General features: G+C 38.8%; 1 long non-coding RNA gene across 1 annotated transcript in view; it reads left to right on the top strand.

Annotated features, from left to right (window-relative positions):
• Positions 1-5075: 5075 nt before the first annotated feature.
• The window catches only part of LOC138962894 (uncharacterized), a 10639-nt gene continuing 2473 nt past the window's right edge, over positions 5076-13241 (top strand). The window contains exons 1-3 of the long non-coding RNA XR_011454631.1: positions 5076-5127; positions 8745-8837; positions 11577-11631. This is a non-coding gene — a long non-coding RNA (uncharacterized lncRNA). The remainder of the gene's footprint in view (positions 5128-8744; positions 8838-11576; positions 11632-13241) is intronic.

The following is a 13241-nucleotide window of genomic DNA, read 5'->3' as shown; positions in this document are numbered from 1 at the left end:
TCATCAAAGACATATATCAAAAAAATGAAAAAAACGTTCGGGGATTTCATACCCAGGAACTCTCATGTCAAATTTCATAAAGATCGGTTCAGTAGCTTAGTCTGAATCGCTCTACACACACACACAGACACACACACACACACACGCACACACGCACACACGCACACACACACGCACATACACCACGACCCTCGTTTCGATTCCCCCTCGATGTTAAAATATTTAGTCAAAACTTGACTAAATATAACAAGTCGCGTAAGGCGAAAATACAATATTTAGTCAAGTAGCTGCCATTTTTCAGCAAGACCGTATACTCGTAGCATCGTCAGTCCACCGCTCATGGCAAAGGCAGTGAAATTGACAAGAAGAGCGGGGTAGTAGTTGCGCTAAGAAGGATAGCACGCTTTTCTGTACCTCTCTTTGTTTTAACTTTCTGAGCGTGTTTTTAATCCAAACATATCATATCTATATGTTTTTGGAATTAGGAACCGACAAGGAATAAGATGAAAGTTTTTTTAAATTGATTTGGACAATTTAATTTTGATAATAATTTTTATATATTTAATTTTCAGAGCTTGTTTTTAATCCGAATATAACATATTTATATGTTTTTGGAATCAGCAAATGATGGAGAATACGATAAACGTAAATTTGGATCGTTTTATAAATGTTTATTTTTTTTTACAATTTTCAGATTTTTAATGACCAAAGTCATTAATTAATTTTTAAGCCACCAAGCTGAAATACAATACCGAAGTCCGGGCTTCGTCGAAGATTACTGGACCAAAATTTCAACTCATTTGGTTGAAAAATGAGGGCGTGACAGTGCCGCCTCAACTTTCACGAAAAGCCGGATATGACGTCATCAAAGACATTTATCAAAAAAATGAAAAAAACGTTCGGGGATTTCATACCCAGGAACTCTCATGTCAAATTTCATAAAGATCGGTCCAGTAGTTTAGTCTGAATCGCTCTACACACACACACACACACACACACACACAGACACACACACACACGCACATACACCACGACCCTCGTTTCGATTCCCCCTCGATGTTAAAATATTTAGTCAAAACTTGACTAAATATAAAAAGTCAAGGACATGCACGAAGGTATGGTTTGAAACGGCTATTGGTGGTATATGGACGAAAGACTTGGCGAACTTCCCCTGCATAAGCGAGGGTGCGTATCGCTAGCGCTACGTGTCATTTGTGCTGAGTGTCATTTGTCCTACGTGTCATTTGTGCTGCGTGCCGCTATCGCTACGTTGATTAGTGCTACAAATAATTTGTCGATGAGTCGCTATCATTCGTTCATTATCACTACGTGTCGACAGCACTACATCTTTTAGCGCGACGTGTCATTATCGCTACGTGTCAATACCACTACTTACTGACGACTCTCTCTTTCTCATTTTTTCAGTCTCTCGCTCTCACTCGTGGTTTGTGTGTGTATATGTATGTCTGTGTATGTATGTGTGTGCGTGCGTGTGCGTGTGTGTGCGTGTGTCTGTCTGTTTCAGTGTGTGTGTGTGTGTGTGTGTGTGTGTGTGTGTGTGTGTGTGTGTGTGTGTGACTCTCTCTATCTCTCTCTATCTCTCACTCTTGCTCACTCGCTCGCTCACTCACTCTGTCTCTCTCTCTGCATCTCTCTCTCTCTCTCTCTCTCTCTCTCTCTCTCTCTCTCTCTCTCTCTCTCTCTCTCTCTCTCTCTCTGTGGCCTTGATAATAAACCATTCTGAGTTCTGAGTTCGCTCTCTCTCTCTCTCTCTCTCTCTCTCTCTCTCTCTCTCTCTCTCTCTCTCTCTCTCTCTCTCTCTCTCTCTCTCTCTTTTCTCTCTCTCTCTCTCTCTCGCTCTCTCTGAAGGAATATTTTGTTGTTCCTTTCAATTTGCCAGAGATTTGTAATTTTCGGAAGAAAGTCTCTGCACGAATTTCAGTTGTTTCTTTCGGATTTTGATCTTTTTAGAAAAAAGGGCTTTGTTTTTGACTAATTGTAAGACAGTGTTATTGCATATATTTGTAAATGGAAATATTGACACAAGGTATAACCGAGGATATTGAAAACTTTTCTTCTCTCCCAAATTCTTTTATGAAATGAGAGGGGGAGAGAGAGAGAGGGGGGGGGATTGACAGACAGAAAAAGCGCGAGAAAGCGGAAGAGAGAGACAGTTAAAAGGGATGGAGGGTGCTTTTTTATTTTATGGTTGGTTGGTTTTAGTTCTTAATGCACTGTTTTTGACAATAGTTTTCATTCGGTAAAAGCCAAATTCAATTACCGCTCGCTCTCTCTCTCTCTCTCTCTCTCTCTCTCTCTCTCTCTCTCTCTCTCTCTCTCTCTCTCTCTCTCTCTCTCTCTCTCTCTCTCTCTCTCTTCATTACACACACACACACACACACACACACACACACACACACCGCACACACACACACGCACACACACGCACAAACGCATACGTACACACGGTATCGTACACACAAACTCACACACAGAAAAACATCCGTGTATGTATATACGGTATCATGCGAGAGAGAAAGAGAGAGAGGTAGAGAGTGGGGAGGGGGAAATCCAAGATTAAGGGTGGGTACGAAGTCAACGTAGTTGGCATCGCTGATAGCCGTGCCCATCGCGTCCTTCGCTGTTACGCCTTCGCACTTGCACCCATCGGAAAGCCATACAATGACAAATTCTGTCCACCGTATTTCTTTTTCTTCATTCCACTGTTGCACTTGCAGTTGCAAACACAACAGTTTGCCTCGTCGTCTCCGCACTTGACTTTGCACCAAGCCTCGTTGTCGATTTTTCCTTTTGCCCCCTAGTTCCGGTAGATCTGACAATAAACTTCACAGCGCATGCGCCAAAATTTAAGTGAAAAAGGTCTATTCCTTTCTAAGCTTTCTGTCTCTGGCGGTTTGAATTTGATTAACGACATCCAATAAAGTCTACCAATTACGTAATTCCTTTCTAAGCTTTCTGTCTCTGGCGGTTTGAATTTGAATAACGACATCCAATAAAGTCTACCAATTACGTAAATCCTTTCTAAGCTCTGTGTCTCTGACGGATTGCATTTGAATAACGATATCCAATAAAGTCTACCAACAGCTGCGAAAACTTTTAAGAAACTTGAAACTCATCAAAAGGAATGAGTTGCTCATTTCGGTCCTGAATTTCCCGACCTGAGCCAGGCAAAGCAGGAAAACAATACAACGTAATTCCTTTCTAAGCTTTCTGTTTCTGACGGTTTGCATTTGAATAACGACATCCAATAAAGTCTACCAACTATTAGCTGCGGATACATTTGTCTCGAAAAAATACGCCGAGAGGCGTTAAAGTTCCCCTTGGTTTGTCCCTGTCAACGTGTATATTTAACGTTTTTCGTGGTTGCTGCCTTATAACACAAAACTTGCCAAATAACGACACCGTTGTTTGGATCGATATAAGCAGCAGTAATGCAGACAATCTGTTCTGTATATGACATTTAAACAAGTCGCGTGAAGCAAAATTGATACATTTAGTCAAGCTGTCAAACTCACAGAATGATACTAAACGCACTGCATTGCATGGAAAAATTAGATCATCCACGACCGAGACTAAAAGCGCTGACTTTCTTGTTCAAAATTTAGCGGCCCGCATTCGCTTGCAAAAGCAACTTTTCAACGACAAGCACCATAAACAATATTTTTTTTTTGGAATCAGCAACTGATAAGGAACAGGTAATGATAATATTATGTGTCTTCTTCAAACAATAAAGAAAGTCACCATTTAACGGTTTTCTCCATTTTTAGCCAATTTTCATCAAACACAACAAAATTATATATTTTCTCATACAGGAGGAAACACAGAATACAATGATGTCACCTTTGTGATTCAAAGATCGATTTTGATGAAATCAACAAAATCGGCTAATTTTGAGTCACAATTTCAAAAACGAATTTTGAAGGTACCATGATGGAATGCAATCCCATAGTCCGCACTAAGTCAAAGATCATCTTACGAAAATGTGAACAAATGGATGAAAAAATTACTGTAGCCGTGAAAGTGCCGCCTCAACTTTTGCAAACGGGCAAATATGACGTCATCAAAATAATAGTCCTATAAAATAAATCGGAGAAAAAGCACTTGCAAAATGCCTTGGAAAATGTATGCATCAATTGTCATGAAAATCCGTCGGGTAATTTCTCAGAAATGCTTGTCACATGCATGCATACATACATACATACACACATACATACATACATACATACATACATACATACATACATACATACATACATACATACATACATACATACATACATACATACATACATACATACATACATACATACATACATACATACATACATACATACATACATACATACATACATACATACATACATACATACATACATACATACATACATACATACATACATACATACATACATACATACATACATACATACATACATACATACATACATACATACAGACACGCATACATCGGGAGAAAAACCTCGCTCCCCGATCTCGTTAAAACATTCAGTCATTACTTGACTGAACGTAAAAAGCACATTCAATACCGCTTAAAATCGTAAATGATGATTGAGTAGGCAAGCGAATTCAGCAATACCAAGGTGCTTAGAGTTATGAGGTGTCACACACACACCCACACACACACACACACACACACACACACACACACACACACACACACGCATACACAAACACGCTCACACGTACACTGTACGCTCGCGCGCACACACACACACACACACACACACACACACACACACACACACACACACACACACACACACACACACACACACACTCACACACACACACACACACGGCGTCTTCATTCCCAGTGTACCGAATACTTCTAGCCAAATGCTGACTAAATGTAAAATAAACATAAAAATGCTACGGCGCAGCTGGCGTTTTGTCTTTGTCTAATCTAGAACTTTAGTGAGGTAAGTAAGAGCATTAAAAAGCCGGAGCAAACACTGTTAAAAGTATTAGAGTGAGATTATCATCCTTTTCTATATATATATATCTCTCCCTTATTGTGGTTTTTACTCATTACATTTCTGGAACAGAACCCTCTGTTACGAACCATTTTCTTGGTGAACATTTGCAGTATGTAATCATTTTTTTCTAACTTGTTACCATATTTCCTTTAAATTGGTTTGTTTAATGCTACAGAACTTTGTGAAATATATGTATATTATAAACCTAGCTCTTCCAAACTGTGTATACACATTTGTTGTTTTAAACATGATGCAACAAGACTGATATTGGTGATTTTACTTCGTACATAAACTCGTGAGAGAAAAAAAAAGGCAAATCAACCCTGTCGTGAAAATTGGCGGTTTGCATCATTATTCCTTTTTTTCTTAAGTGGACAAAACGGAATTGCTCTTTCTTTGTTCGATGCTACAGAATTCTACGAAAAGTTAAGTCTGGAAAAAAACAATGGTTCATCACCGGGAAGTGACGGACTCACTACAGAGTTTATTAAAATGTTCTGGAGTAGATTACAGAGCATGATAACAGGCTCGTTTAATGAAGTATTTCATAATAATAAGTTGTCTTTTACGCAAAAACAAGGAATAATTAAGTTATTGCAAAAAAGTACAGAAGTACCAAGGGAAGACCTTAAAGGCACAGTGCAGCTCACAGCCTTCGTTTTGCGTTTTTGTTGCAGCTGAGTGCATTTACAGTTCAAAAATCCTCCTATGGTAGTAAAACAAACCCAAAACTACCCAACGACGACATCTGTGAAGCTCGACAGTTTCTTGTTCACGCGAGTGCATAAATTAACCTAGTTATCATAGTGGTGTTTGGTCGGAGTTCGATTCAACTGAGTGATTCCGGCCTCCATTTTGTTTTACACAAACTCATGATGATGTCTGACATAGTTTGCCACTAGTGACGTGTCTTTTTGTGCATGATGTGATCTACCTGATCTAAATTTAGATCCAAAAATAGGTCAAGACCAGCCGGGACAGAGTCCGAAATTAATTCGTAAAAAACATCGCAGTTCTTGACTCTTTGGGTGCAAGTCAATGAAACTTGGTAGTTCTTCTAACGGATAGCTGCCTGAGGTATGACTAAAAGCCCCAGGGGCTCCGTGCACCTGGATTTGACAAGTTCAGTACCTTTAATAATTGGCGTCCAATTACCCTACTTAATACAGATTATAAGATGTTGGCAAAAGTTTTGAACCAGAGATTGAGTTCGGTTATTTGTAAGTTAGTAAATGAAGATCAAGTTGGTTATATAAAAGGCAGTAATATTGGAACCGTGATTCGTACAATAGATGACGTAATATAGTATTCAAATCGAACGAATTAGTCTGGGTTTATATTGGCCCTTGACTATCGTAAAGCGTTTGACTCCATTTATAAGGAATTTATGATATAAGCATTTCGATCATATGGTTTTGGTGAAGATTTTCAAAAATGGGCTAAGCTTTTAATGACAGATACTTTCAGTAGTATTAACAACGGAGGGTGGATTTCAGAGCCGTTTCATTTGAGGTGTGGTATAAGACAATGTTATCCATTTTCACCCCTGGCCTTTATATTGGCGGTGAAAATACTTGCCATTAAAATTAGGAAAAGTGACATAGCGGGCGTTAAATTACCCTCAAATGTGGACGATGAGACTGCCTTGAAAATTAAACAGTTAGCAGATGATACAACATTATTTTTACAGAACAGTGGTGATGTTTTTAAAGTTAATGATATAATAATACAGTTGGCACAGTTCTCAGGACTGACCCTGAGTGTAAATAAAACCAAAATAATAAAAACTGGACAGCATTGTGGTCAGCAAAAGTTGGCCTTTGAGTGCACAGATAAGATTAAGATTTTAGGTATTTATTTTGTAAATAATGATAGAGCAATAAATGTTGAAAAGAATTGGGTATTAAGAGTTCAGAAGATTAAGAAGTTGATTAAGATATGGAGTCGAAGAGATTTAAGTATTCACGGTAAAATTGTAATAATAAAATGTTATTTTATTTCACAGCTGGTATTTGTGATGCAGACGATTGGATTGCCAGATCGGGTTTTGACAGAGTTGAATAGATTGTTTTATAAGTTTATTTGGCAGAGAAAGTGTTCGAATAAAAAAGCATTTGAAAAAGTTAAAAGAAAAGTAATGGAGAAAGAAATAAGTGAAGGTGGGTTGAAAATGTTAAATGTGCACATTATGCAAGAGTCTTTTGATTTACAATGGGTTGGACGATTGTATGAAAAGAAGGGAGAAAATTGGACGTTTATACCAATGGTTTCTGGGACATGTTGTTTCAGGGTATGGTTGTTTTGATTTGAATGTTAAACCGAGTAAGGAATTGAATTTGACAATGATTGGAAGCCCATTTTGGCAGAGGGTAGTGTGGACACATTTAAATTACAAGCTTAGGATGGAACATGATAATATTGATGTACACAACTTTTATAAACAGATTTTGTGGAGTAATGATTTGATTCGGTATAAAGGGAAAATGTTGTTTTATTCCTATTGGAAAAATGCTGTGATTGAAAGAGTAAGTGATTTGTTTATAGTGGAAGAAAAGAAATTATATTGGAAAGAACAATGCAAATATTTTATTGGATTATTGGGCATTAATAAATGCACTACCCAAATTGTGGATTAATTGGTTTGAAAATAAAGACATTATTGTACAGATGGATAAGCAGTTGTTTGATGGTAGCCAGTATATGATCAAAATAAGCCAAACAAGAAAAATGATAGACAAGAAAAGTGTAATTACTGCTGTAGAAAAACCTTGTGTATATAATTTTTGGTTGAGGAAGTTTGGTGTACAAGTAGAAAAGGAAATTTGGACCCTTGCCTATGTTTCTAAAGAAGTGAGGTTAAGAGAATTGCAATGGAAAATTTTGCATAATATTTATCCAACAAATATTTTATTATGTAAAATGCAAGTCAGAGAGAATAACAGATGTTGTATTTGTTGTACGGAAGTTGATTTTGTTGAAAAAAATGTTTATGAGTGTATACCGGTAAAGTTGTTTTGGACGAAGATAGAAAATTGGATAGAGGAAAAGATTGGATTGAGGGTTAAGTTTATAATGCAGGATATAATATTTGGGTATCAAGACACAAGTTGTTGTAAAAAGATGAGAAATTTTGTAATCACGTAATATTGATTGGGAAAATGTGTGTTAGTATTTTTAGAAAAACAACTTGTAGTGGATCAGTGTTCGTAAATTTTGAGGTTCAAATACTAAGTAGAAAAATTGAATTGTAAACATATGTATTTCCACTGTAAATAGAAAATTTTCATTTTTCGTTAGTGTATTATACCTCTTTTGTTGGAGTTAAAAAAAAAGTTAAAAGAATAAAAGACCAATGAACAAGGATGCTCACCGCCTGTTTACACACACTAAAATAAAAAAGATAAAAAAAAACCAAAAAAAACCGACTGAGATAAAAAAAAAATAAAAATAAAATAAAATAAAACGATGCAATTAAGTCGTAGTCAATAGTCATAGTACAAAAGAAAGTTACTTATCTGTTTCTAATCGCTATGAAAATGTATTTCCTCCGTGAGTTGGTGAAAAACACACACACACACACACACACACACACACACACACACACACACACACACACACACACACACACACACACACACACACATACTAAACGATTGCAACTTTGTACTTTACACAGAAGCATGTATGTGTACATGTGTGAACTTGGATTGTTTTGCTTTGTTTCAGTTAACAAGAAAATAAAAACTTCAGCAATGGCAATGAACAGGCCCTTGGTACTTTTGGCAGGGTTTTGCTTCGTGCTTCATATGTTTTTTTATGGTAGGGTATTCTATATTTGTTCAGGACACATACACAAACAAACACACACGTACACACACCGTGACACACACACGCGCGCGCGCGCACGCACAAACACACACACACACACACGCACACGCACACACACACACACACACACGCACGCACACACGCACACACACACACACACGCACGCACACACACACACACACACACACACACCCTCACTCTCTCTCACTCTCTCTCTCTCTCTCTCTTACAGACACACACACATACACACCTACACACACATACACACACTCTCTCTCTTTCTCCTCTCTCTCTCTCTCTCTCTCTTTCCCTCTCTCTCTTGAGCTTTGTATGGAGCATTTAACTGAGTATACGGGCCAAGGCTATCACGTTCAGAGCTGAACTTATATAGCCTATGATTACAGCCCGTATAGCTCTAAGCAGAGATCTGCTACAGTGACGGAAAGAATGCTATCTTCCGTCCCCTATAGGCGACGAAATAGGTCACACTTTTTAGTGGAAAATGCTTCGACGCCGGAGCGGGTACTGGACCCAGTGCGGTTCTAGTGCAAGTGCACTACAAAGTGCACTTGCACTACAACGGCACTGGGTCCAGTACCCGCTCCGGCGTCGAAGCATTTTCCACTAAAAAGTGCACAAAATTTGACCTATTTCGTCGCCTATAGGGGACGGAAAGAATGTCATTTCAATGGTGTGATAGCATTCTTTCCGTCACGTGACATCATAGGCTATATAAGTTGAGCTGTGAACGTGATAGCCTTGGCCCGTATACTCAGTTAAATGCTCCATACTAAAGCTCAATAAGGTGCTCTCTCCCCTCTCTTTCTCTCTCTCTCTCTCTCTCTCTCTCTTATTCTTCAAGAACAAAAAAGATTATATTTTAATTTGAATAATAAAAGGATTGTGTTTCTTTATATTATGTATAGAGGACCAAAGTCGCATGTTCAGTGCTTGTTATTCTCTCATCTGCCAAGAGTTTGGTTTTTGCGTAACTATCTCTTGCTCTTGTCGTCTTTATTTGGCCGATTACGTTTGTTTGTTTGTTTGTTTGTTTAACGCCCAGCCGACCACGAAGGGCCATATCAGGGCGGTGCTGCTTTGACATATAACGTGCGCCACACACAAGACAGAAGTCGCAGCACGCAGGCTTCATGTCTCACCCAGTCACATTATTCTGACACCGGACCAACCAGTCCTAGCACTAACCCCATAATGCCAGACGCCAGGCGGAGCAGCCATTAGATTGCCAATTTTAAAGTCTTAGGTATGACCCGGCCGGGGTTCGAACCCACGACCTCCCGATCACGGGGCGGACGCCTTACTCAACTCAACTCAACTCAACTCAATTTTATTAATCCATATGGAAATTACATTGTAACAATAATTATTTCCAATCAGAAGAATAAGAATGCATAATAAAGAAACATCATGAAAAAATAAATGAGTATGATTATAATGAGTATGATCACAGTCTCACTAATGCACACAGTCATCCGTCAAGTCAAGTCTGCCAACACACCACTCACTCACACAACAACAACAGCAACAGCAATACAATTTAACAAAAACCATCATTCCAATAACAAAAAGACGTATAAGAATCCACATCCACATCCACGCACACACAGAGTATACAAAGCACCACATGTCGACTATAACACTACACATTTGAACACCCTTTTGAGAAAGAAGTAATAAAAAATAAAAAAATAAGGTAATACAGTTACTAAAAATACATACATTACAGATAACCCAGCAACAGAGCACAGCATCAATTATGACAGAGAAACATGATAGAGGCCTCTAACTTGTGACTGGTTGAAAGCATGGATAGCTCTGGGAACAAAAGAATTGCGGAAACGTGACGTTCTAGCAACCAGAGCACTCAGTCTACCACTGCTGTCAATGCGTCGAGAGTCAAATTCAGGTTTCAGTGGGTGTGTCTCGTCAGCCAAAATTGAGGTCAGTCGGTCAGTCAGTCGTCTCTGGCAAACTGATTCAATGGTCTCCTGTTTCCTGCCTACAACAGATCCAGCCCTCTTGACTAGCTTTTCTAGCCTGTCACTATCCTGTTTACTAAGGTTACCCCCCCAGCACACACATGCATATGTCAACACGCTACCAACAGTGGACAGATAGAACATTTGCAGGATGTCATCACGGACAGAGAACGATCTAAGCTTCTTAAGACAGTACATGCGCGTGTGCGCTTTCTTTAAGATTTGGTCAGTGTTGGCATGCCAAGACAGCTTGTTGTCGATCACTACACCTAGGTAGCGATAGCTTTCAACCTGTTCGACTTCAACAACCGTCTATCACGATAGGCTTGTGTGCTACCTTTCGCGCATATTTTGTATTTGCGTTTCTTTTGCTTTTAACTTCTGGGCCCTGAGGTCCTTTCATCTGCCACGTCTGAATTGTCTGAATTAAGTAACACGGGTACGAACGTTCTGTTGTTGTTGTTGTTTTTGTTACTATTGTTGTTGTTGCTGCTGATGACGTGACGATGTTGTTTTGTATTTCGGGTGTGTTGTTGTTGTTGTTGTTGTTGTTGTTGTTGTTGCTGTTTTTTTTACTTATTAAGAGAGAACTGCCACACTACTCGAGTTCTCATTAAGGCACCGTCCGGACCAAATCTGAGATTTTGAAAACGTACCAGCAAAGTCTATTTCTTGTGTTTCAAACCTCTGTCTGATTATGGTGGCTGTTTCTGCTTCGTTTATATTACAGGAGCACAGGCTCGGCCCGAGGCTCACACGTCAAAGCAAGAGCATACCTTGAGTGGGTAAGATGGGTGTCCGTCTGTCTGTCTGTCTGTCTGTCTGTCTGTCTGTCTGCCTGCATTTCTCTTTCTCAACTCAGCCCACCCCCTCTCACCTCCATCACGTATGTGGGTCGTTTTCAGAAAAGGTACTCAGATGTGTGACAAGAAAGTGCAAAAACAAAATTTTGCCCAGAAACTTGAAAGTTTAATTTTATTAAAGTCAACACTTTCACACACAGGAATCAGCAAAAATTGGGATATTTAATCAATTGGTTGCTTTGTAGGAGGTGATCAAATATCACCGGAGTCCTAGTGTAACAGTTGCTACATAGTAACCAACTGGTTCTGAAAAAAACATGTTTAAATGACAGAGGTTTTTTTCTTTTACCAAATCATGTTTGCTTTCAAGTCAAAAGGAAGATTCATACTAAATTTCAAAATTATTTGCAGACTAATCTATTGCTTGTGGATTTTATTTTATTTCGGTATTTCAGAGGGTCAAAAATAAGGGAAAAGTGTTTCTTGTTGTTTTTAAAGAGCAGCTGCAGAAAAAATGTAGGTTATGAAACTTAGATGCTCCAATTAATTTTCAGAGCTTGTTTTTAATCCGAATAAGATTATAACATATTTATATGTTTTTGGAATCAGAACATGATGAAAAATAAAATGAAAGTAATTTTGGATCGTTTTACAAAAAATAATTGTAATTACAATTTTCAGATTTTTAATGACCAAAGTCATTAATTAAGTCTTAAGCCTCCAAGCTGAAATGCAATACCAAAGTCCGGCCTTCGTCGAAGTTTGCTTTGCCAAAATTTCAATCAATTTTATTGAAAAAGGAGGGTGTGACAGTGCCGCCTCAACTTTTACAAAAAGCCGGATATGACGTCATCAAAGACATTTATCCAAAAAATGAAAAATATATCTGGGGACATCATGCCCAGGAACTCTCATGTAAAATTTCATAAAGATCGGTCCAGTAGTTTACTCTCAATCGCTCTACACACACACACACACACACACACACACACACACACACACACACAGACACACACACACATACAGACACACACACACACACACACACACACACATATACACCACGACCCTCGTCTCAATTCCCCCTCTATGTTAAAACATTTAGTCAAAACTTGACTAAATGTAAAAAGTGCACCTGAGCCCGGCTTAAGGAGTACGCTCAGTTGTAACCAAGTAACTAACATCATTGTCTCTCTGTAACAACTGTGCTCTGGCCGTCTGCACGTTTCAAATTGCCCCCAAGAAATTGTTTCGACCCAATGCTTCACTGATATGTAAGTCCGTTTCCTTACAAACCAGAAAAGTTGCATGTGCAAGCGTACAATGCAGCAAAATAAAAATAAAAAACACGGGAAAATACAGCACAGTCGTGAAAAGAAACCGAGCGACGCGGTCACTTTGACACAACTGTTACACATTCGCCGTGCATTGTAACATGGGGTTGGTAGCTTTCTTTATTTGGTGTTTAACGTCGTTTACAACCACGAAGGTTATATCGCGACGGGGGAAGGGGGAAGATGGGATAGAGCCACTTGTCAATTGTTTCTTGTTCACAAAAGCACTAATGAAAAATTTGCTCCAGGGGCTTGCAA

The sequence above is a fragment of the Littorina saxatilis genome, linkage group LG3 (genome assembly GCF_037325665.1).
Source record: "Littorina saxatilis isolate snail1 linkage group LG3, US_GU_Lsax_2.0, whole genome shotgun sequence".
NCBI classification, from domain to species: domain Eukaryota; kingdom Metazoa; phylum Mollusca; class Gastropoda; order Littorinimorpha; family Littorinidae; genus Littorina; species Littorina saxatilis.
This window is presented reverse-complemented; position numbering and strand designations above follow the sequence as displayed.